The sequence below is a fragment of the Platichthys flesus genome, chromosome 13 (assembly GCF_949316205.1).
Source record: "Platichthys flesus chromosome 13, fPlaFle2.1, whole genome shotgun sequence".
Lineage (NCBI taxonomy): Eukaryota > Metazoa > Chordata > Actinopteri > Pleuronectiformes > Pleuronectidae > Platichthys > Platichthys flesus.
In genome coordinates, this window is record NC_084957.1 from 16,435,034 (window position 1) to 16,462,025 (window position 26,992).

The 26,992-nt window shown below is 43.0% G+C and overlaps 1 protein-coding gene across 2 annotated transcripts in view; it reads right to left on the bottom strand.

Moving 5' to 3' along the window:
- The window catches only part of il1rapl1a (interleukin 1 receptor accessory protein-like 1a), a 158,835-nt gene extending 139,186 nt beyond the window's left edge, over positions 1-19,649 (bottom strand). For both annotated transcript variants that reach the window (XM_062401893.1, XM_062401892.1), the window contains exon 1: positions 19,131-19,649. The gene's annotated coding sequence lies outside the window, so the exon portion shown is untranslated. The remainder of the gene's footprint in view (positions 1-19,130) is intronic.
- Positions 19,650-26,992: the final 7,343 nt, after the last annotated feature.

Below are 26,992 nucleotides of genomic sequence, written 5' to 3' on the forward strand. Positions count from 1 at the left end.
TCCTGAGTTTTCCTTTCGGGACCTAAACGCGACTTCCTGTAAATCTATCCAAGATATTTAGCAAGACTGTATTGGAGAGAAAAGCAACTGCTAAATACACAGTGACAAGAGGAAAAAACTAAATCAAAGATATAGGGGAACTTAAATGGGAACACATACACACACACTCACACACACACACACACACGCACACACACACCCACAAAAGAAAGAAAGAGAAACAGAAACATATCACCATAATGGTTTTCCAAACTGAAAAAAACAACAGTAGGCAACATTATTCCCTGATCATTGTAAAATTCCTTAATCCGGCCATCCTGCTGCATCTGTCTAACTTCTGATTTATGCTCCCTACTTATCTGTACTTCTCTTATTTCACAATAACAATGTGCAAAATAGTCACTTATAATCCAGACGTCAGTATTAAAGTAATTTGCGTATAACATACGCTGAAAATCATTTTGAGAATTTTGTGCAAACCTAATGTGGAATATTATATAATCTAATTAGAATGACAGTAGTGAGTATACCTCAATACCCAATAGTTTCCTTAAATCCAATCAAACTGCACCAAATTTCAGAGATACCAGTTTCCTAAATATGTCACATTCTTGTTATTTTATCAAGTTCTGTGAATTATTCTATGAGAAATCAAGAAAATGGTGCCAGACGCCCTCACACAATGTTACAATTTCTGGATCTGCCCCCTGAACTGGTTTCACACAAATCAATGGGTTCTTCTTTGACCCATTCCACATCCTGCCACCAGATTATATGGGGATACGTTCAGCAGTTTTTGTGTCATGCTACTAACTAACTAACAAACAAACAAATTCCAATGAAGACTTAAACTCCTTGATGAATGTAATTATACCGGTGAAAATGAATATAATGTCATTCTGGGGTTTAAGACGTTCACCACACTGTTTAACGGCAACATCCCCGGTTCGATTCTGCTCGGGTCCTTTTCTTCCACGTTTCCCTGCCGCTGTATTTTTCTGACACTGTTTGCTATTCAATAAAGGCAGAGAGCCAAAAAGTGGATCATTTCCAGGCTGCTGATACAAGCTGATTTACTAAACATAAGCGAATGACTGGCAGGTTGTGTTTCTGTCGCTGCAGGGTGGAGTGTGGAGAGCGGCGCCCCCCCGTCACAGCCTGATTCAGTACAACAATGTCAGCGACCCTCCTGTGTGTCCCCGTCATGTCGCGCCTTCACAACCCCTCTCTGTGCGCTCAGGGTCCTGCCAGCCATGACATCACCCGCCTGCCACCCTCGCTCACAGAGGGGCATTGTGCGCCACACATGACCCCCACAAACACCCTGCACAGCACACCTCGTCCTCCGCTCACATCTCCTCCCACTCCACCACCTCCTCCATCCGCTGCATTCTCACCACAGAGAGGCTGAAAAGTGCTCAACAAGCAGCTTCTCATAGTTAAAACCAGGGCGGGTAAATAACCAGACTAACTCCTGAGTGTACCCAAGTTGTTAATGTGCCGATTGGAAGAAATTTACTTTAGCTCCTGTCGAGCATGTAGCTATTAAGGATTTGCAGTGAGTAAGTGAAAAGTCAAGCTGTCTTTTTTTCAAAAAGCCTCCTTCACTCCACTCGAATGCTCTTTCATCATTCTGACATGCTGTCTCACACTGTGTTTGAAAAATACACCTTTAATGAACCTTTAGGTTTCCGCTCCAAACAAAGCCCGGGATCTACAACGTACTTTATTTTTAACTAAACAGGACAAATTAATCTCTGAATAATTGACCCACATGACCTTGTCTGGAGATTCTGAACAATATTAAGAAGTTACATTGTTTCCTTGGCAACTTGGCATCTATCTCGCTTGATGCTGAGCTGCACACCACGAAACCATAGTGTCAAAAATGTGAAAAGCTAATTCAATATCACAAACAAAACAAGTGACTTTAAAAAAGCCTATAGTGCTGTATAGGAGTAAGAAGTAGTGCATGCATATATTCTTAATGTGATATAGTGTCGGGGCTTTGTCGTGATTAAGCTTTTTCTCTAAGGCGTGGGGAGCAGGTGTGTCTGAGGAGGCACACAGAGTCGTGGCGTGATACCCACACTTCAGTGATGCATGAAGCATGCACACTTCATCACACACAGTCGCACACATGCCACTTGCCTGCTGCTTCTGACCAGAAAACGAGGGGGCATGGCACAGCACCTCCTGCTGACTCGCTCTGACAAAGGGCCGAGGATTTAGTGTCGCTAGCACACACCCTCTCCTGTGTGCATGTGGTCTGTGCATGTGTGTAGACAGACTGAACTCTGTGCATGTTACTTTTATTCAATTTCTGTTGTCTCTGGAGACTGCGCAGGATACACACATTCACAAAATGCTGGTTTTCCTGCTCATATCCTTGGTGTGGAGTTGTTCCACCTTAAAACACAATGAGAAAGCTCAGCCATCTTGCCATACAGCGAACTGTGGATGATTGATCATGTTATTTAGGGATTTAATCCAATTTGAAGGCAGCCAGTGCTCTGGTCTGAGATAAAGTGCATCCTCATAGCATGTACCAGACCTGGCTGTGTGCCCTGACAAGTGCAGAGATACCGACAGTGAAAATGTTCATCTGAAAAGATCTACTGTTTCCTCAGAGTCATTATACTTGTCGACTTCATTCTGTTTCAAAGTAAATTCTGTGCCACTAAGTGTTTTTTTAATAGAATAAATGATTTCAAATGAACATTTTATAAATTCAATTTAAAATGATATAAAAGTCCCTTGCTTGTCCTACACTGTTGAACAGATTTAAAGATATTTAAATGTAGTTAAATGGACAAATACAAGTGTCAAGTGCTTGACAGGAGCATTAGGTCCTGTATCTAAGGCTAAATCCATACTAATATGTTTAATTTAGAAATGGCATTTTACAACTTATACGATCTCAATCCACACAAACTCCACAACAGTAATAACACATGTCGGTGCTAACACACTTTAAAACTTATATCCCGCGACTATTCACGCACACTAGGCACGTGTCTGCTTTGTTAACATGAGGCCGGTTGTCAACTGCACTCGGTTGCTTTGTACCAGGACAAAATTGAAAACAATGATGATACGAAGGTTTCAGCTCAACAGCAATAGAGACTTTAACTTTAAGGTGCTCATAAACACCGGACTAGTTTGGACAACAGGTTTAAACGTAGAGGCAGTGATGCGTTTTAAAACGAGTGTAAACGTAGCCTTAGGACCAATCCCCTTTCACCCATTGGCCCTTAGCCCTTCCCCTCCGTTTTGGGCATTCACGTTTGGAGATACGCCGTCCCAATACCTGTTGGGACGCAAGGTGGGTCTAAGGTGTAGGGCTTTATAGCCGTCCAAACAGAGATTCATCCCGACCCTCACTTCGAACGTAGGGCTACCCAGAATGCTTGCGACTCACCGACAAGGTGGGAGTGAGATCGTGACTGTGCTATGCCCCCCATGAGTGCAAATGGGATTGGGCCTTAGTCTCTGCAGAGTGCACGGAAGACGATTCAATTACAATAAGAGAGGAACAGAACTAGTACGTGCTCAATTCTATGTACATACCTGCAAAGACAAAACAAAATTAAACTCTGTATCCCTCTCATGCACATTACAAGACTAGTAGTGGTTTTGATCAATATTGCATTAGCAATAACTGCTGAATATTAAATGAGGAGTTGGCAGGTAGAATACTCCGCAGCTACATTCAGATTGCAGCGGTAGTGTCGTGAGATGAGAATATACAACGCTCATTTCTATGAAATAATAAATTATTGATATGCTGGAGATGCCAGTGACGGCCCAGAGCAACGGTTAGTGCCGTCCTCTCGGTCGTACAGGTTCAAACGCTGCAATTGGACAGAAAGAATTATTAAAAAGGGGAAGGTTATTTGTTGTACATGGGTAGTTTAAGCGATGCCTGCATCAAATGTCACAAAAATGTGCACGGCTGTCAGCCAAAAGGGTAAAAAAAAACGAGTAGTATAACGACCAAAATACACACACAAATGAGTGAGTGAGTCATAGGTGCGTCTGTGTGTCACTGTGTCAAAGAGACTCATGCTGGGACTGCTAGTAAATGGCACAGCGCACCATGCTCATTGTGCACCTACCAGTCCCTGCGTTTGTGCCATGTGCTCTGACTGTGTCGGCGCTCTGCTATTTGCCAGATGTGTCACAGTGTGAGTCAGATCCTGCGAAATATTATTTCTGTGAATCGCTGCCTCAGAAAGAAAGCAAAACAATGAGCTTGGTGGTTGACTGAGCGGTTGTTTAAACACAATTGACCGCTTTTGACCAAGGGCAGCCCCCGGTAATCTCCAGAGTCCGGCCATAGGTGGCTGGAGTTAACAAGCAAGGTGAGGCGAGCTATGTCCTGCCTCAGTCCCAACATGCAGCTCTTCACCGAGTGAGATTAATTACGGCGTGATTCTGACGCAATACGCCCCCCCGAGGTTCTCCTAACCTCGAAACGACGGCACACAGAAACTGTACATGCTCCTGGAGTGCACACTCGAGCACGCAACATGCAACACTGTGTTCATAATTAATTAGAGGAGCTTCAAGGCAAACTACAGCCATTTGCACTTGACTGGTCAGAAGCTGAGCTCTGGAATGTCGAGCGGGAGGTCTGAGCTCCGGCACATTCCACCAGCAGCGAAGCGTTTTCCTCCGGTCGTTGTTGATTTGCTTTCAGCCATGCATGTCCCCCGTGTCCAGGCCCACTGTCAGTTGTCCAAGGATGACTGGCTGCAGAGACGCTCTCCTGCTTCCAGTCAATGCTTCCTTTGATGGAGAGCAGGGACCAACATCCTCCTCAGCCAGTTAGTGTACACACCCCACTGCGGGCAGGCCGACTGCCACCACCAACACACAGATCCACTAACAACACAGTCCGGCATGAGCAGACACACACGCACAAAGACTGAGACACACATTCAGGAGCACACACAACAACGTTCACATACAATGGTATTTTAGATTGATGCATTAAGTTTGAAATATTCATCTAAGCATTAATTGATCTTTATTATATTCTGAAACTCGTTTTACACCCATGTTGTTTTTTTGTTTTTTTCAGATTAGTCTTGTCCAGTCTGTTTTACTTATTTATATCTTTAAAATGTTTAAAAGGCAGTTTATACTTTGGGGAAGGTTTATGTTCATTATATGTTCAGATCAGTGGCGGATCTAGGGATGTTCTCAATAAGGGGTCAAAAGGGGGGCCATGGATACCGAGGGGTTAATTATATTGATTATATGTCCAACATCCATCCACAATCCATGATTCGCTAAGATTCACTTTTAGGTCCTTCCTTAACTAAATTATATTTTAAAACACAAATAAAGCCAAGAGATTATACTTGCATCAGTTATATTTGAGAAGTTTGACGGTAAACCACAATAACAGTGAGGCTCTCTATTGTAAAACACAGTTACGGTTAATGTAAAGGGTTAATTGTGTTGTGACTGTTAAATCGTCTATCGTGGCATTTAACTAACCAAAGATGCTCCTGCTGTGCTACATGTCATCCATAAGTCCTACCTGTATTTGTGAGTATATACAGGTTTAAGCCACATGAGGCTTCATTGAATGGGGCAGAAGACATGCCCAGCAGACTACATGACCATGGAAATTAAAATATATAACATGCAATAACATGCAATAAAAGAGTGGAAACTTCAGCCTTTGTGCAGCATAAATTACCACCTACTACAAACATGTGGGAGGACCGAGGTCAGTCTTTACGGTAAAATAACTTGCCCTTTTGTATTGAATAATAATTCCTGGCAACAGAATTGAATATTGTGGAGCTGCTAAACTGTGTCCTCCCATCAACTTAAGTAAATAACAAAATAGCACCAAACGCTTATCGATTGGTTTTTAATTGATTCACATTTTATGGGCATGGAATATAATGTCCTTCATTTGCCAAATTGCGTTGTGATATTGACAGCTGCAGTTAGAGGGCATCGGAGTGTTCGGCGTGAGGCCAGCACACTTCTCTGAATGTAAAGGCACGGACGACAATTCTCCATGAGGTTTTTACATCCTCAGAAGCAAAGTCACCCTTTAGTCGAAAAATCCAAATACTATGCAAGACTAAATATGCCGCACTAATGGAAATCTCCTAATTTACTTTAGCAGCGCTTTAAAATTATGCTTCTGCTTTACATCTATACGAACGTCCCTTCCTGCTCCCACTGCATGTGCTCTGGTGCATCACATCACCTCTCACACACCAACACACTTGGCTCTGAGATTGGTTTATGTCAACAGATTATTTCCAAACTTGATTTTTTTGCTCTTTCATCAGAACCTGATTAGAAACAAAATGAAACCAGAGGGAAGAACATGTGCTTTCAATAAGTCAATCGAAAAAAAATGGTATGGTTGGAATTGTAGATGCTTTGCTAAACCATTTAAATTCTAGTTACAGGAAGACGGCAGTAAACATACAGACATACAGCTGCTACAGAGGAGCACGGTGGCCTGATGAGAAATCAGCAGCCGCTGTTTACAGTGGAAACAAATTACCATATGTTGCAGACTGCACAAAAACCAAGGCGATGATGAGAAAGTGCAATGTGCATGCAGTTAATAGCATGAAGGAAAAAGCCTATGCATTTGCTATATTCCCCTCCTATCTCAACTGCAGCTGTGAAATGTGCTGGATGCGCCTATATTACTGGTTTATGGAGAGACTGCGATCCATCCGCTCAAACCGAGAGGGTTTCTTTTTTTAAACAAAGCTCCCCGAAGACGAGAAATGCTGGCCTGAGCGGTTTTCAGCTGGAATGTGCATTTACGCTTTGGTATCCATGACAGACTCTATCCTATTGTCTAAAGGAGCCATCATGGTCGCAATGGAGCCTAAATGAGGCCAATAATGATTCTCTGCTCTGTCCACAGAGTCTTGCCTGTTCAGAAATTGATTCTCTGGTTGACTAGGGACAGGCCAGGAGTGCAGAGAACTGAAAGAAATGGAGAGAAAAGTGGTGGGAAGAAGATAAAACAAGAGGGGAAAAAAAAAACATGTTCAATTACCGAATAATTTTTTTATCAGTGTTCCATAAATGAGGACAAAGACTATTTTTGTTGTGAAAACAATATTAGAGGAAGATTCTTGCCTTGAATATTTTACGGCTCTAGATTTGTTATTTATGTGTATTTAATGTGCTCAGTAGTAAATATAAAAGAATGAGACGATCTTGTGGAAATCAACTGTAAAACAATAAAACTGTAAATACATCTATTTGTGCATATACTTGGTACACCATTAAAGAGAAATACAGCCACTTCTGTCCTGCATGCTGTACGCTTATCAGTACATTACTGTTCTAACAGCACAGGACTTATGCTGAAAATAAGCAATTTTCAGGATTGGAGCCTCTTGCCATTGACTGAATGTAGCATCTCTGGGCAGCTCTTAAAATAACCACAGAGAAAACACACAAATTGTTGAAGTCGTCTCATCTCGCAATGTTTTCTGAAGGGTGCACATTAATATGAAACATTACCCGGAGCTTTACCTACCAATCCTTCTGATTAAGGAATAGCCACTGGACATTTACGGCCGACAGTCATCACCAAGTCGAGCACAGAAACTGAAACTTCGTGTTTAACAGCAGAAAACATGAAAATGCCAGCAAGGTTCTTGGACACAAGCCCATTTCAACAAGTCAGCACACGGAATTCAGGTCAGGTAACGCAACATGGCTGCTGGACTGTTTATTCAGAGATGTGCTTCTAAAAGGGGACTTTTGTTGTAACTTTGACTCAGAGTCACCTTCAAAGACAAAGAAATTGGGACAAACCTGGCGAATCTATGATGTTATGTTCTTTGGGACGTAAAAAGAAGAGAAAAACTTGCGTAATATTGCAAAAGTGGCAAATAACATTCATTAGCGAATTGTTCGCTCTACTGCTTTTAAACACAAGTCAGTAAAAGTCTGACATTCATCTGTCAAATGAGAAGGTAAAGATTAAAAAGTGTTAGATTCCGCAATGGATAAAGTAAAGCAGGATAAATCAACATTCTGAAAAACACAACATAATTTGCTCATCAAAAAAATTGTAAAAAACTTTGTTTGTCAGAAAATAAACCACATTTGTGTGACTCATATTTAAGGGAACAACGTGATTATTCCATTGGTCGCACTCGCTAATCGCCTGACGCTTTCAGTGAATGAATTGAGCTTTGGTTGCCTTGGTGAATGTTTAGGTCTAAAACACAATAGTGTCGGTGAACTCTCGTGCCGTAGGACAGACAGTGAGACTTGTATAAGCGCCCATTCCTCTCGTTATGTTGCGATCATCACAGCTAAAGTTGAGTGGCATGCCCACTGTGGCTGCAGGGCGTGGAAGCAGTGCTCTATACATGCGCACACACAGACAAAAACACACAAACATATATATATATGCTTGCAGTTGCCCATCGAAGCAACTTAAAGGAAATACAAGACTGTCATTTGTACCAATGCGACTAAAAAGTAGTTTTAACAGCAGGGTATTGAAATATTGCTTCTAGTGCAATCATCACTACTGCAGTAAATACAAAACTATCTTAAATTGTTACTCTGATAGTGTGAAAATATAAAATGGTCACTTAAATCATTATTTAACAAACTAGAACAACCTATTTTGTTCATGCCAGAGAAACTCATGCACCACAAAGCCACCATACAAACTTACCAAAGTGAGGTTACACAGTAAATCGCAGAGTTTCACTGAGATGGAAAAGTCTTCTCGTCTACACGTTGCTGCCTACAAGGACCTGGAGATGCTGTCAGTTTTGGCAGAGAAAGATATATAAGCTCCATCAGCCACTGAACCAATGAGACCAACTGGTGGGCGTTGCAGAACAATAGCTAAAGCCAACCAAAGTCCCAAACACACACACACACACACACACACACACTCACACTCACACTCACACTCACACACACACACACACACACACACACACACACACACACACACACACACACACAAGGGGAGTAATGAAGAAAAAAAAAAGCCCCATTACATAGATGAGCTCTTATTGAGTGGTCGGTATCGTACGCTCGCTGGGGACGAGGGGCGAGGACGTGGGAATCAGACAATGTTTAATTCAACATGTGCTCACCTCGTTATCTCTTCCTCTTATTTACACAATCCATCTCACTCTCGCTCTCCTGTGAGCGAATCACGGCCCATAAGCACATCTCAATGACCTTCAGCCGTCTCCTGTGTTTCCAGCCGACAAGCTCACCTGTTTGTCTCAGCCCGACCCCCTCGTGCTCGCTCCACATCGAGCGACACCGTGGGACTCTCAGACAGATATCTCGAAATAAAGCACCGCTGAGGAAAGGGTACAACTTCCAGATCAACCACAACAGACAACACGTACAAGGTATGGATTTCCTCCTCTGAAATAATTGTGTACAGGCACGAACATGAAGCCAGGGCAGGGGATGAGATGTGTTTGGATTGACACTGAAAATCCTTGTTGTGAACTTTTCAAGTACGGATCCATACATTCATATCTGTAGCTACAAGCTCACTGGCAAACTACAGGAAAACCTATTGATTTAATATGATTCCTTAGGTTGTTTTTCTTTTTAATAAGTTTGAGAAATCGATTCCGAGAAACCACGGCAAGGAGAAATATTATGGAGCAATCTTTTATTCCTTCTTCTGTCATTTTACAAAACAAATAATTTTGTATGAGATGTTTATATTTGACCACTTTTACCTCAAATCTTTACTAATACAGGCTCATTGTATGGCACCCATCTAATTTTATCTATATGTGTCCGTGCGAAAGCTTGAATGAATGAACTGAACTTTGTCAGATCCCTATTTAAAGGAAGGGAGTGTAAGTTGTTTCTGTAACCCACTTCACGTCCCGACAGACATCAACAAACAAATTTGTCTGAAAAACAGGGCATGACCAGAGTCGTCAGCCGGAGAGACACACACCGCTGACGACAGGACGATAGCAAGAAGTTTGAGTTGGCTTCCAGCAGTTGTCAGGCAGTTGTGCGTTTAATGTGTTTTGCTGCGCAGCTTCAACGAGAAAGCCGATGTGAAGGGCTGGGATGTGAACAATCAAGGTATGTATTCTTTTCTATTCATGTACATGCAACACTGGGAACTGTTATGATAATGGAAATAGTATTAGATGGATAACTTAATTATTATCTCCCTGTGTCTGTCTCTAGTTTATATTTCACCTGAACTTACTTATAACATTACAAACTTCCAATGTAAGTTTTCAATTCAAGCATATTTGATGTTTACTTCTAAAAATGATGAGAAGGGCGGCAGTCAAAGCCGTCCAGCTTATTTCAATTAAGCTGTTTTAGCCAATGGAATTTTTTTTTAAGGGGAGGCTGTTAAACTCAAATATCTAGTGTGCACTTTGGCTGGTGATTCAGAAATTCGTTATTTATAAAAAAAAAAACGCGGGTACACAGACACACACACACACACACAGTAACACTGATTGTTCTCAGACCACCACTGCATCCACTCTCCACTGCAGCTGACGATGGGAAAGTTCCCTGCAGGGAGCAGTCCAGTTATCTCAGATGGAATCTTATTATAGGATTAATGATAGGAGCTGTAAGACTGAACAGGGTGTGTGCATGTGTGTCTATGTGGGCTGTGAGGATATCCAACGTACGTTCAGCATCTTCTGTAGAGCGGATTATAAGTGGGTCCTTAATGCCACCATACTAATGTCATGTGATAGCAAAGTGTGGTAGCGGGAGCCAGAAATGAGGAGGGAAAACGAAGGAACCATGAAAGTCCAGCTAGCTCTTCTCTTTTTTTCTGACACCCTGCAAGGCCTGGGCAGGCTGATCTGCACTGGTGTGTGGATGGAGGCAGAAAATAAGTGAAGGGAAGAGGAGGAGGTGGCAGAGGAGGAGAGGCAGCAGGAGAGAGAGGTGCGGCGAGAGAGGGAGAGACAGAGAGAGAGAGCAGGGGAGGGCATGGAAGGGGCTGCAGGACTAGGAAAAGTGCCAGATCACTGCCGGAGCCAAGAACAGGACTGACTGGGCCTGTGTGTCAGATCAGTGTGCAGCAGAGTCACAAACACACACACACACAGACACACACACACACACTCAAATTGAAGAGACACATAGATGTCACGGACCTTCGACAAACTCAGTGCAATGTCACAGCTCTGACAAACTGAGACTCTTCTTGCATCAATATTCTGGATTAAAAAGCAGTTGACTCGCTTGTTTATTATGAACTTTCAATAGACAGGATTCTCGGACTTGGGCTCATTCTCAAAAATGTCACCCACTGATTAATGGCCATGAGTTCACCTCTTCCAAACTCGAGTGCACAAGTGTTTAGAGACCTAACTTGTGGCTGCTACCCGCTCATTACTGACCAATGGCACATATAGCCATTATCCTGAAAACAATGTGTGAGCCCACATCAGAGACGGCTGTTGCCCACAGCGCAATATTTATCGCAGCCACTTTACTCCCCGGAGACTCATTGCACCATAACACAGGCTGCTGCAGCTGACAAAATAACAGGGCAGAGTGTTTGAGCTCCAGGAAACAGTGGAACCGCGTCTCATTCTCTTCTTCCTCTCGCCGCTCCTCTCCTCCTTCCTCCCGCTCTCTCCCTTGCCAATTCTCGCATGACCTCGTCTGTGTTTTTTGGTCTCTCCCCCTTTCATGGCTCCGAGCCGGGGCAATCTGACTGGATTTCAAAGACAAGCCGGCGAGTCAAGCAACAGCAAAGTAAGATTAAGTCACTCCTCGCTGTATTCTCTTTTTTTTTGTTTCCGAGGTCCAGTCCGCCGAGAAATCGCTGCTTCCAATTTCACTGTTGTGAGCAAATCTGATCTCGCAAAAAAAAAATCCTGACAACTTTCTTACAAGGAACTGCCAGCTCCGGGTTTCTCCAACATCTCAGAGGAGCGCCACAGCGGTGATTCACTTTCCACACCAATTCCACAAAAAAGGGAAAGATTAAATTACACCTTTAAATACCATTTCATCCTGTAAGACAAGGCAATTATCCAAGACTAACTCGTGTGTGTGTAAGTGTTTGTGTCACGCTGAGGACGACGGAGAAGACACTACGTTGCTCTTTTACGCTGCCTGCACTCTTTCCATTTGTGTGCACTGAATGGGCACATGTGTTGGCACCGCTCATATCTCATTTCTTACAAACTCGCCCATGGGACTTTGGCAAGATTTTCACAGAATCAATGCAAACTGACAGCTGAGACAACGATTCCATTACCGCTGGTGTGGTCGAGCCTCCCCGCTACGTGACAGGGCTGATGGCAGGACGCGAACAGTGCGTCGGAAACCTAATAAGACTAAGGCCAAAGCAAGATCTATTTAGCTTGTTGCCTTTACCATGCGTGATCATGTGAGAAATAATCATCCTTGTCCAGAGTGGTTTTCTCCTGTCGGGCTTGGCAGTCATCTTCACTTATGGCAGCTGAGAGGGCCCGACAGCTGCATCACATTTTGGAAACTTAATGAAAAAATGGTGTCATTTGTCATCATCTTTCAAAACGACCCATTCGAACATTTCTTTAATGATCTGTTGACCATTTCAGCGTCGCATCATCAAATATCAGTGTCTTCCAAAACCCATCAAATGTGCCCATTACCAGATCCTACATCTGTTCAGAACAAGACAACACATTCTGGTTAGAACCAGGTGAAGTCGGCAGTCGTATTCTGGTCTGAGTTTAGGGAATGTTTTTAAAAGTAAACCATTTTAAATGTTTGTAGAAGTTTCAGCCGATGGATTAAAGTGTCAGAGTCAGATACTTAAATTCCCCCAGGATCCTCCCCAACATCCTCCATAAGAGGTTTAATAAACTGTGACAAACTCAAGCTACTTTTGCTTCAAGTACTTCTTTTAATTCAGGACTAAAGAAGCTGCAAGCAAAGAGAAAGCAAAGAGAAAAAGATGCTTTACAATATTTTAAGACTTTAACACTCAAAAATGCCAACGTCTGCTTCATCGTGTTATTACATCTCTGACTAAAGATGAAATACAATAGTTATTCAGATTGTTTCTGAGCTGTGATTTAAAATCGACAAGTCATACAAATGTGTGTTTGGTCCATGTCCGTCAGAGCCACACATTCAGATTCTATTCTCGAGCCAACGTGCTGCCCAGAGGAAAATCATTGCTTCACATACAAAGTCTTTCACCACTTTGGTGAACATTTGGAAAGTCAGACTTTTTGTTTCTCCTAACTTTCTCTCCAGACTTACGACCCTTACGGTCGGGTCACACTGCTTCCTCATTAGCTCCGGATGGACAAGAGTCTTAATTCTTTTTGACGAAGCCCTTAAGTGTGGCCATTAAGTGGCTTTGTCACTCGAACGTAAACATATGTCGTATTTGTTGGTGTGCTTTAACAACTGCTGTTGCTGTTGGGGAGGACAGTGTCATTTGAGTACAGTGATTAAAAATAGCACTGTTAGAGAGCAGCCCGTGGAGCACTTACATGCCGGTATACATTCATCAATCAATTTCCAGTTTAGCAAACCATTTTTAACAGATGCCTTCCCCTCCAACACACGTGCTCTCTTTGTGTGATCATCCAGCAAAGGTTCTCTCTGTTTTGTTTTGAAAAGCCTGATTCAAAGCCGGTGGAGCAAATAAGAGCTCCAGCTGTACAGCAGATGAAAACAAGCTTGAGCACCTTCTTTCAGTTTATTACATTTCCTAATCCCCTCATCTCCTCCTCTCCCTCACCACACTCAACCCACCCCCTCTTCAGATTCTACCCTTTTCACCTTTCCTCAACCTTTATCTGCTCTGCTCCCCCCCTCCCCATTTCTTGTCTGTATCTTTGCCTCATTGCTTTAGACGCAAGGACCACGTTGCATAAAAAAGCTCTGCATGAATGTTGGGACATAAAGGAGTTTCACCTGGCCGGTAAAGTGATTTTCAAGCTGGGATAAAAATCAACACCACTTAAGTCTAACTGCTGTTACTGCTGACAGGTTACTATTCCTACCGACTAAATTAAAAGGCCAGGCCCGTGAAAACGACTCCGACAGGCCTGACCTTGTTTACCACATCAGCGCCTGTCAAGGAATAGTTGAAGAGATGTGTGAAGTTTTCTGGAAAAGAGCTCCAGGTCAGAACTTTGAGCAGAGAGACAGGTTGTTAGAGCATGAAGAAAGATAAAGATGAGTAACAGAGCGGGATCTCTGCTGTGTGCTGGGAGAGGAAGAGTGTCAAAGTGGTTATCAGTGATTTTTATTGTCATGTATCCTGAGGTTTCTTGTCTTCACCCTCTACGTCCGGAGTCCATGTACAAAACTCTCATCTCATTCATAAGAACATAGCTGAGGAGATTCTACCCCATTTCATGTTTCATTTCAAAGATTTAGTTTGTATTTTCAAATTTAATTAAAAAGCATAACTACGGTTTGAAAATGCAGATAGGTCAAAAACTCCTCAATCTGATAGAAATTCTTCCAATTACTAATTTCTCGCCAGTATGACCAGGTCAATACTAACCTAAAACACAGTGTTTAAATGTCTCAGGATCACATTTGTCTTGCAGATCCTCACCTTTGCTATAATGTTGCGAGTAAAAAAGATCACAGTATTGATTTTAACACAGCTTCTTTGAATGGCTGCACATACTGCTTACTGCTTACTAAGCTTCTGAAGGATGCGGCCCCTGAATTGGGACACAGCTTCCGTCAGCCTGCGAAACGGTTCAAAAATCTTTGTGGGACCCCTGCTCTTACCCACTGATCGAACAGAGGACTAACCATCATTTAGATCCTGTGTACAAGCAGAAAGCCTCAAGGGTTCAAAGCCTGAAGGTCTCCCAACCTGCATCTAAATGCCATCATCCTAATTTGTGAGATGAAAACCAGATTTATTGCTCATGTTTGGTTCTTTTAAAGGGCAGTGAATCAAGTCGGATCCCGTCTGTGCTGTTTATTGTTCCTTTATTGTCAATCAATGTGACAGGGAGGAGATGGTCTTTTAAAAAAATGCCCCCCCTCAAAATATCACTTCAAGTAGCTCAGCGACAAAAACAGTGTGCTTGTGTATGGTGTTTGTGTGTGTGTGTGTGCTTTGTTTTAAACAACGGGGTGAATTAATAAATTAGCTCTCAACCACAACCTCTCCTCAACCTTTCCTGCGACAGGGAAACAAATCACTGACCTGTCCTTTCTGCTGTGACGCGGGGGCTCATCAAATGGCAGACAGACTAAAAGCTTCTACTTCCTAACACCACTCTGTATTCTACATCTGCATGTTATTATTATGTGATTGTGCGTGTCTGTGCATAATTGAACATTTTGAACCTTTGAGCCAATATGCCTCAAACGAATCCTCAGCTCCCACGTCAAAATGATTATTTCTAAACAAACCGTGTTTAATCGACTGCGCGCCACTCTCCATCTGGAGGATGCTGTGTGACATCTTCTCTTAAATTACAAATATCAATCTGCCACAGTGGGAGCTCAGCTGCCAGTGGCCTCATGGGGGTCCGCGTCAAAGCAACCAGCCTTCAAAACAAAGCCATCAAAACACCAGGCTCGGTAGATGCATTATTTTGGAAACAACAATTTCCATTACCTGATAACGGTTCTACCGAATTCACCAAATAACTGAGCAGAAAGGGCTCCAGGTACACAGCCCCAGATTGATGTGAAAAGCTCCTGGTACATATCAAATAGAATGAACTGGATTCAGGTAGGAATCTGTGCTGAACTTGACCCATTGTGTGGTTCGGGGTCAGCTCTGTGTGGCTCCACCCCCCTCTCTCTCTCTCTCTCTCTCTCTCTCTCCCCCCACTGCAGGGACCGACAGACGCCAGCACCGAGGGCTCCCAATCTGCTGTGTGATCAGCGGGACTCTCCCCAAGTGTGTTCCCCCTCCTTATCACCGGCTGTCTGCCTGCAGCATCACTACCACTTACACTCCATCCACCCGCTTATTGATACACTTCACCGCAGGATCGCCTTCGAGTGCTCCTTGGGAAGGCAATAGGTCTGCAGGGTGGTCTAATTCAATCACCATTGGAGAGGGGAGAACACACATCATTCATCACCAGCAGAGGACCAGTCCGGGAAGGACCAGCAAGACTCCACCACCTATTCAGCTTCACTCGATGACCATTACCACACAAAAAAATTGCTTTGCTGTAGTCCAACAGGCCTCTGAGCAGCTTAGTGAACCTGGCAGAGGTTTTATATATAATGTTATCATACAAAGAAAAGATAAAGACACACTCATGCACATAGATAAAAAGACAATGTAGTCCCTATTAGTCATGCTGTTCCCCATGGTTCATTCTACTTTGGCTGTAAATGTTTTTGTGCTGGTATGGTGTGCAGTGTGTGCACTATTAAAGCTTGAGGAGCGTTTAAACCTTTCGAGTCCAAACAGAAACTGCAGCAGGGGAAATATTTTTAGTCAGTGTAATCATCAGTGCATCAAATATGTCTCGATGGCACTTCACTCTGAGGCACGTTCATAAAACGCTGCAGTGAGTAGGAGCTGTGGCGGAGAATCCCAGAGATCAATGTCTAAAACAGTGACAACTGCCTTCAAAGGTCCCATAAGTGTCTTAGCATGTTTTGCACAGTTTGCACACAGTGACCACAGACATGCGGTAATCTGTTCTGTGATACATTTGAATTAATCACAAGCCTGAGATTTCCTTTAGACAAACATTATATAATTGAGAAGCATGGGCAAACATAACTGGTCCTCGAGATAATACCTGTCTCTTTGTGACAGGGTCTAAATTTTGTTAACAGTGTGAAAACAGTGTTGTGCAAGGTAAAACTAATAAAAGCACAGTGTTCAAGATGTATGACATAATGAGTCATTATACTAAGAAAATGTGTAACAACATGACTCATTGTGTCAAATAAATGGGTAAACTATATTATAATAGCATTAAGTGTACAATACAATACCATTATTAAACAGGCATTACAAGTTATTCCATTTCCTTATCATGAAAAGACAACACATTCTGCCTCTATTCTGAATCTTCAAAACATATTTTGAATAGTTCTCATTAATACGCTTTCTATGTATTTATATTTACCGGTAGCACATTCAGAATCACATATATGTGCATGTGGCTCCGTAGCAGTAAAAAATGTAATGGTAAAGTCATGCAGTCGCTGCAGCCAGCGAACATTTCAAGTTACAAAAGCAGCTGAACAAAGGAGCTGTCTGTTTCAGCACCACAGACAGCTCCTGTCATCTCCCTATGAGGAGGTGCTGCTGGCAGCGGCGACGGCCGACACTTTTATCTGCTGCACGTTGGAACATCAGACACAAGTGACTTTACAAAATTCATTATTGTAAGGCTCAGTGCTCATAAAATGTACACCCAAAATCCAGACCGACGTTGAGACATTTTCTTACATTACTTCCCTTCGGTTTACAACGGGAATTGAAGATGTGGCTCACCTCCAAATGGCCTCTGGCACACATGGATGGTCAATGCCAGCACAAATAGATACAAGGGTAAACACACAGAGCTAACCAGACTTAGTGTCCCCTCAAAGTGCAGCCCAGCCAGCACCCAGACACAGAGTTTAACTCAGTTTTTGGCCAATTAAAAAGCCTTGTGTGTGTGTGTGTGTGTGAGTGTGTGTGTTTGTGTGGACGGGTGTGTATGTATGTGTGTGTTTGGGGTGTGTGGGGGGGGGGGGGGAATCATTTTAAGCCTAGACCTTATAGAGTGAGGATATTTTGATCCACAGTTGGGTTGAGAATTAGCTTAAGGTTATGGTTTGCTTTGGAATGCATTACACCAATGAGTATTCTTGCTGAGATAGAGGTACAAGGTATTGTTTTTTGTTTATGTGCGTGTGTGAGAGAAAGATAGAGAGAGAGAGAGAGAGAGAGAGAGAGAGAGAGAGAGAGAAAGAGAGAGAGAGAACCTCAACAAAAACCTGCGCTCACACACACTGCACATGATAAGTGTGACCCATAGACCATCAGCATCAACTCTCTTCAAGATGTGTCCAGCAAACACAACTCCGGATAAATCTTAAGGGTTTCCACTTATAAACGCAAGCGCTCCCGCATCTCTAATCAAGGGGCACTTCCACAAATAGAATCAGCATCAATCACCACTCAGACACCTGCGTCATGCGTCGAGATCCGCGCGGCTACACCCAAGGGACCGCGCCGCTGCTCCTCATGGGAAACTCGTACTGTAGAGAGTCGAGATGGCAAAGAGACCCGCGCCATGTGAGAGAGTGCACGCGGATGGTGCACGGAGCTGTCCGTCTGATAGCCCGCCGGTAAACCGAGCGTATTGATACGGATGCGCTTTGAGAGGATCATAAAAAACGACGCGCGAGTTTGGGCATTGGTATGTCCAAATTAGAGCCTGTAAGTAACCGTGACGCACCGTGTCACGCGCATGCATCGTTTCAAACTCAATCAGTGGGGTCGTGCAAGTGTGCACGCACGCGCGCGCGCACAGAGAGAGAGAGAGAGAGAGAGAGAGAGCAAGTGCGCATTACAAGTTATTTCTGTGCCACATCCATTCAAATCTTGGGTTTATTTTTCCTGTCTCCATCGGTAGCGTCTGCATCAACAGAGCCACTGTAATGAGGTTTCGTGTTAGACTGTCTCCAGGCACAGCTGCTGCTTCGTTTACACCTTTATCTGGGCGATAGATCCCCCCCTCAGTGAGCTCCAGTGAGCCCCGCGGGCCGGTGTGTGAGACCGCACTGCAGAGGGCTTCTCCGGCTTCTCCATGACGGAGCTCATGAGCCAACACATGGTTGAGATTTCCTCAACACACACAATACGATCGCAATATTTGATTATCGCTTTCTGGACGTTCATGGCACATTATGATTCGTAGGGTTTTCGATGCATTCCCTTCGCTGCAACAGTGTCAGGTGCTGAACTTCTCCTCCTTTTACGCATAACTGTCTCTGAGCCCTTTTAAACTGATGAGTGTTAAATCACCGGCGCGTCTTTTCTAGAGTAAATGTAATCACTTCATTCCCAAGTAACAAAAAAAATCGAATAATCAGTTAAACTCAATATTGTGAACTTTATTAAATGATCAGGAAAACCCAAATCGTGCTAGAGAGCCAAAGAGGGAAAACTGGCCTACCTTCAACTCGATGCCAAAATGGTACAACGCCGTTCGTTAGTCAGTGGGGGAGGCTTTGGACATCACAACTCCATGTCAATAGAGAAAACACGTTTCCATGAACCGGGTGCGAGCCAGTGACAGTCTGTGTTTCAGCGGGGTCGCCCATTCAGCCAGTCGTGCGGTTTAAATCCAAACAGAATAATGGAGATCTTGTCTCTGTCTTTTGGGGGAAGAAGTGCGCGAGGCGCTCTCCTACGCAGATGTGACTTTGCGCGCCTGAAATAAAACGATGATGGGTAGAAATGGAAGAAAGAAAGAAAAAAGAAAAAACACGACTACAACCAATACACAAATGTATGGATCAAGACGAATGGGGGCGATGCTGCGAAGTGATCATCCTCCCTCCTCAATGAAATCAAAAAAAGAAAAATTCTCACGGCGGACTTTTGCGCAAATCGGGCTTAATTACTTATCCTCTCCTGGGGGGGCTCGACCATCCCAGACGCACGGGTTGGTGCGGTCCTCTGCACTCCGACGAGAAAAAGAAATGTATGGATATAATGGCCAGATCCGATGGGGGGGGTTTCCTCCACAGCCCCGCGCCGTGGTTGCAATGCACACGACGAGGAGGATCTCTCCCCGGTCCTAGTGCACCACACACCGGCCCTGGCTGGCTCTAACGGACGCTGCACCTGCACTCTGTCATTTCCATCGATTTAAGAGCGAAATGGTCGGAGGGGGTTGGGGGGGTGGGGGGATTCCAGAAGACGCTTATAATTCAAATCAAAGCTTCGGCGCTTAACAGGAAGAAAAAGGGGGTACTCACTAGTTGGAAGATAGAGAAGATGGGGAAGAGGTGTGTGTGTGTGGGGGGGGGGGGGGGAGATAGACAGATAGAGAGAGAGAGAGAGAGAGAGAGAGAGAGCGAGAGAGAGAGAGAGAGGGGGGGGTGGGGGTGTTAAAACTGAAGTGCTGATGTCCTGCAGCTCCAAATAAAGTATGAATGTAAATGTTTCAGTGTGAGACATGTTCAGATTTTGTTTAGGACGTCACTGCCACTGGGGGGGGGGGGGGGGGACAAGTTTGAATAGTGTCAGTTCTGCAAATCAACCCAGGACACTGTGGCCAAACAAGCTGAAGGCATTAAGGTGACTGTCATAATTTAGATATGTCGAAATCAAGCCATCTTAATGTTGTCATGCAGTTAGACAGCGACAGGAAGAGTCAAAGCAAAATTTGTATATATATATATATATGGAGGGTTCTTAAATGTGATCTTTAAAAGGGATAAAATAACAGTGGCCGAGCGAGCTCAACACACTGCAAATTAATAAAACACATGCAAATAGAAAAAACACGAGCTAATTAAGAAACATCAGTGATTTTCTGATAAATACGCTGCAAAAAGTCACAGCACATGCAAATACCGATATTGTGTGATGTTACATCACACTGATGAATAGCAGCCTACGATTAAAAAAGCCACAACCAGGTTCATCGCTTTTTTTGGGTCCCCTGGAAACATTCCCATCGTCGTTTTGCAATTTGCAGCCTTTTCCTACGCTTTTTAGAACTCTTTTTCAACAGTGGTGGTCGTTTAACATCTTCACACAGGGTCTCTCATCGGCTACAATTTGGTATCTTCTAGTTTAGTGATGCAAAGTTCAACTGATGTGTGGTCAAATCATGAAGACGCAATTGAAATGAAGTTAACCTGGGGATTCTTCTTCTTCCATGGATGGCAGGAAATTGCCTGAGGTGCCCATAGTTGGTAATAGTGCTGCCCCCTGTCACAGCCTCCAGAGGCTGCGGCTGCTTTCTTGAAGACAGGACCACGCTCAGCCCTGGGTTAAAAGAACTGTCCTGTATGTATGTTAAAAAGTCAAATAGGTTTTTAATTCAATGAATGTGACAAGGTAGTTTATTTATTTCCCATCATGATATTTTGAGAATCACCTGCTGCCTGGGAGACAGCCCTAGAAGCTCCCAGAGAACTAATACCATCTGAAAACCCTTATTATATTAAAGTTTAAAATGTCACCTTTGTTTTCAAGTGCCTAATAAGCCAGTTGCTGCCCCTTGAGGCCATTATGGCCATTATGTGGTTCTCTTCCTCCTTGGGTACCAAGGCCTCAGCGTAATGAGCCCATTTTACAGAGAGTAACAAGCAAAACAGACTCAGCCACACAAATGTGGGATGTATTATCTTGTGGAAGTTTTTAAAACAAGTTTTTATGTTACTTTTGCGACTTCAGGAGTCAAACACAGGTTGATAGGACACATGTGTAAACTAAGACTGGGTCAATATTACAGAATTTGTAAACTTACCAACAGAGCCGGTAAAAACTGTTAAAAAATACTTTGTTATGGTCCAAAATATAAGAAAATATCCAAAATGAACACTGTAAGAGAACTGATCACTATAACCAAATTATTTAAAGAGCTTTTGTATAGGGATGATTCTGTCTCAAGCTTTTTGACTCATATAAACAGCTGATGACTATATCCGGATCCCATTGTAGTGGTATCGCCGTCCAGATTTCATTCGATTGCATTTCCATGTCTCCTGGGAGAGATCATTGAGCTGTACACGCGCACTCACACACACACACACACACACACACACACACACACACAGATATTTGCTTGCAAATTGTACCATCAGTTTCTTTCTCTTACTGTTACTGTACTTGTTGTTCTAGAAAATGATTATTTAGAAGTTTGAGCCAAAAACTTTATGAAAAAAGCAGAACACAATCTAGAGGAGAATACAGTTTCTTTAACGTAATAAGCTGATTTCTTTAGTGCTAGAAAGTCACTAACACCATTTTAATTGATTTTCATCAAAAACATAAGAAATAGTAAATAATTAAAACCACATTGATTTAACCATCCAGCATCTTTTCACTCCTGGATACCATTGCTTAAACTCTACATGTAAATGAGACAACCCACGTCTATAGTTGGAAGATTAGGTTCTTTTTTTTCTCTTCCAATCTTTATCGCTTACATGGCGTCCTAAAACAAGACCATCTTTCCACCACAGGAAATGTACATAAATACAGATCTAAACAACTCCTTCCATTCATTATCTATAGCGTTTATCCTTAGAAGGTTGCGGGGGAGCTGGAGCCAGGTGGCCAGTCTATGGCAGGGCTAACAACCATTTATTCTCACGAGGGGGGGAACATGCAAAGTCCATACAGAAAGACCCCGACCGAAAAGAGAATCAAACCGGGACTCCTCTTGCTGTGCTCCGCCCTCTACACAACTCTCAGCAACCATTTCTCATTTCATACTTACTCTTTTAAGCAAATAAAACTATTCCGAGGTACAGGAAAGCTGCTTCAAACCAGTTTTAACCAAGTCAAAGCTGGCACCATGTGAAGTTTTCTCCTGAAAATCTAGATGACAGATGAGGGAGAAAATCCATTTTGCCTTCCAAGTTTTTTTGGCTGCCAGTCACTTAAGAACACATCTAATCACCAAACATCAGAAGGTTCAACATGTGCTTCATCGTAAATAAATTGCCTCAGACAACAGCCCCAGTGGCAAAATAGAGGCTAGAAAAGGAATGGGAAATAACACGCATCACGTCATACACATCTGTGTGTTTGTGTGTCAATTTGAGGATAAAACCCCCCTTTTATAACATCCCATCAGGATCCGTAGCATCTGTAAACGAGATGGGAGAGAGAAGGGCCTTCTTGTGTAACAGCACTTGCCCAGGGCTCAGGAAACTCGTCACAGACGTTTCTGCCTCCACAGTTTTTCCTTTTGGAGCATGAGTAGGTACCTGACCGTTCGCCGTCATGCAGAAAATATAGAGGCTGGCTGATATGACATAAATCCTCCTCTTCACTCCCCTTAAAAAACTCACTCTCACACACACACACACTCAGTCTCTCACACTAACGGACACATATACACTCACAATTTCTCACTAACACATTCACAGTCACCTCCACACGCTAAGACACACACACTCACTATGACACTTAGTAGTACATACATTCACTACCATAAAAACATTAACCCTAACTCTCTCTTACACACACACACACACACACACACACACACACACACACACACACACACACACACACACACACACACACACACACACACACACACACACACACACACACACACACACACACACACACACACACACACACACACACACACACACACTTAAGCTGCTTTCAGACATGCACAAGACTCCGCAGCTCCTCCATATTTTCTCCAGAGGAGGTGCATGTGTGAAAGAAAATGTCCGGTTGAAACGCTCCGTAGTTCTTGCAGACTTTCTCTGCCAGGCCTCCAAATATAAAGTCCATAAAAATCCAGATGTTGACGTTAGAACACAGCAAGGAACCCACCCCTTGGTTCACCACAAGCGAGTGGGGGTGTTGATGATGCTTCTAACACGCAACAGTCACAAAAATTAATACATTTAACTGTCAAAACGATCACGTGATCTTGGTAGAATGGTTAATACGTCACTTCCTGCCACTGTCTGCTGCAGAAAACTTCCCGCTGTGTTGTGCATGTGTGAAAGACTACGGGTAAACTCCGTAGCCAATTCTCCGGATTATACCCAGAGGTCATGTCTGAAAATGGCTGAGCACTCTCACTCCCTCACTGCAGCCGGCTGAATATTCGGTAGATAAAACAGTGCATGAGTGATTCCATAGAAACTACTGGGAGATCATAGGACCACATCTCATTCTCCTCCCACACTTCTTTTTTCTCCTGCTGCTGCATTGTCCAGTTTCTTTCTTCTAAAATGGTTCTGCACAGCGGCGTCTTTGACTGCACGGTAACAGCTCCGCACGAACGCTCTCAGTCGGTTCAAACAGGGAACAGCTTTACTTAAAAAAAAAAGTAATATCTGGAATTAGCATCATGTCCCACTTTCTCGTGCAGACAAAAATAGACGAGGCATTAGAATGCAATCAGATAGAGAAACAATTAATTCAAAAAAAGGAAAAAAAGTGAATCGTCACTGGAGCAGATGTAGCTAGGATTTGGGAATTACTCAGGTGAACCACAATTTTACACACACACAGATTGATAGTAAGATAAAATTCCTCATTCCATTCATATGCTCTTGAATATTTTGAAGTTATGATCTGACCGGATAAAGATTCTTTTCATGACACAAAGGGTCATGATCCAGTACTGAATACTAATAAAGTTGGCTTAATACACACAGGAGGACGCTCATGAACAGTTCTTAGTTTATCAAACAAGAACTGTTCACCTTGTTTCAGAAATGAAAACGAATAACTGCTTTTGTGGGAAACACGGCTGATTTAAACACGACTGACATCAAGACTGATGTTACATACTCCCATTCTCTCACTTACTATTTGGAATGCAAAAGTATATTTACAATGACAATTATAGAAATGTGTATCTTGATGCTTCAATCAGAACTGTAAGGAACAGTTGAGGGAAGAATCTCAGACAACAGTCGGCATCTTGACTTCGTGGTGAAAGAGGAGGAACAACCAACATCTGTCCAAACTGGAATTTTTTTAATTTCTATGACAAATTACATAAGAAAGTAAAATGTTAAAATAAGTTTTAATTCTGGCCACATGAAAAATGTAAATCCAAATTCTATAATGATTTAGCTTTAAATCCTGAGAGCAATATATGAAATACACCCCCTGGGTTCTCCAGATAAATGCTAACCATTACCATCTATATACCATTGCAGTGGTCATAGCGTTCACTGCCCACTGGGTCTGAAAATGAGGATGATGGGAGAAATTAGACAACCCCAAAACGCTTCTGTTCAAATCGATGAGCCGAAAGACGATGAGACTTCCTGTCGAGCTGGGAGGAGCTACAACGCAGGGGTAATAATTCTCTGTGGATTCATCCTATTACACTGTCATTTCATCCATTATTAATATACAAATATTGATCGCAATTTCAGAGATCGAGTGCAGTAATGAATGATTGAAGAGAGTTTATATGTTCTCCGATGGGAAGCCGGTGAGGGATTGTGTCCTCTTTGGTGCACTAGCGACTGCCAGTGGTTGCTCCGGCCACATGGACAGAGGAGGGTGGGACAGAGGAGGGTGGGACAGAGGAGGGTGGGACAGAGGAGGGTGGGACAACAGAGGGTGGGACAACAGAGGGTGGGATCAAACGGTGACGCACAGAATGTCTCACGAAGATATTCACAGACGTTGAGGCACAAGCCTGATCCTCTGTGGAACAGGTAGCTGATCACATTGTGGAGGAACAGGACATTCAAAACAAATACAATAAAAAAAAAAATCAATGTTAAATGATTTTGTTATAACAGTACATCCGCCTATAAATGAAAAACTCCATCAGTATTGTGTTTATCTTTGTCAAAGAGGGCCTCGCTAATAATTTTGTATTTAAGCTTAAAAAAATGATTCTCTCTTATCAATCACACGCACACGCACACACACGCTCACACACACACACACACACACACAGCGAGCGGCATGCAGACAAGCAGATGTTTCAAACAGAGTGCTGACTGATACATGCCCATTGCCTAATTGGAGGTTTATGAAATCTGCAGGTTGCGGGTGCCAAGCAGTTTCCAAACGGATGCCAAGCGGTTGCTGTGACAGCAGGTCGTGACCTTACCGTAATTGTAGAGATGATGCCATTCTCCCTGCTCATCTGTTATGTGCATCTGTGCCAGCACGAAAAACCACTGAGCGCCAGAGCACACGACTGGAACAAAACCAATACTTCAGAATGTGAAACAGTTTATTCTCACCAGTCCCACGGAGGTCTACCTTGCAAAATGTTTTTTTTTTTCTTTCTCCAAACCTTCCACTTGTGCCTGCTGAGCTCTTCCTGCTCCTGGGACTGTCACTGCCAACATGTTCAACTCTGACCTTGAACACATTAAACGGCGAACCTGTCGAAGGAATCTGATAGTTCTGGGATATAAGCCAACACTTTCTTGTTGTTGATTATTTCTATGTTTTGGCCGATTTCTCTCCTTGATACTGTGATCACCTCCCTTGGCAACTGGCACAGTTTTCCTGATCGGAGGCACATTTCCATATCCAACATGAATGTAGTCCAGTGCAGCTGTCTGATGTCTTGCTGTGAAATGGCATCAGCGTCAAATTTTACCCAATCAGCGGCCGAGAGAAAGTCGCCTCTCAATTTATAATAAAACATACTATATGTAACTTTAGCCTCTAGGGGTCTCTCAATCAAAACAATAACAAATTATCTAGTTTGATGACATCGTAAAGCAGTGTGGGATCATGGGAGTTCCACACCATCGCTGTTGAACCTGATGCAACTGATGCAAATAATTTTAACAGATGAGGTCATGATTAAAAGTTGTATTCCCAATACCCAGCAACAATTAATCCAATAGAAATCGTGGAAGGACAAAACTAGCATTGTGATTTTCTTCTTGCGTCGTTTTTCTGGTTAAGTTCTAGCGGAGATGGGAAAAGCTATGGGAAGGAAAGTAAAGGAATTATGATGTAATTAAAAGGCGACCAAAGTGAAAATGTTACCTGAATGTAATTTCACTGTGTTTGTACAATGTCACTAAATCTATCGAAAAAAAAAAATATATATTTTGAAGAGCTTGAAGAGTCCCCTATACATTTTGATTTTTCCTCTTTGAATCACTGCTTTCGTCTTCTCAAGACTGAAAATCCTTCAGTTTGTGATGAGACCTTGCAGCAATAATCACTGTATTTGTCCGACCTCTTTCCCTGCCTTGTTATTCCACTTTGTACTGAGAGTTTGTGAGGAGCTGGAGTAGCAGCCTCTCGGCTTACAGTAGCTTTTTCTCCCCGCATGCTGAGTACTGCTAAATATTTCAACAGGGAACTAGATTTTCCCCCCTC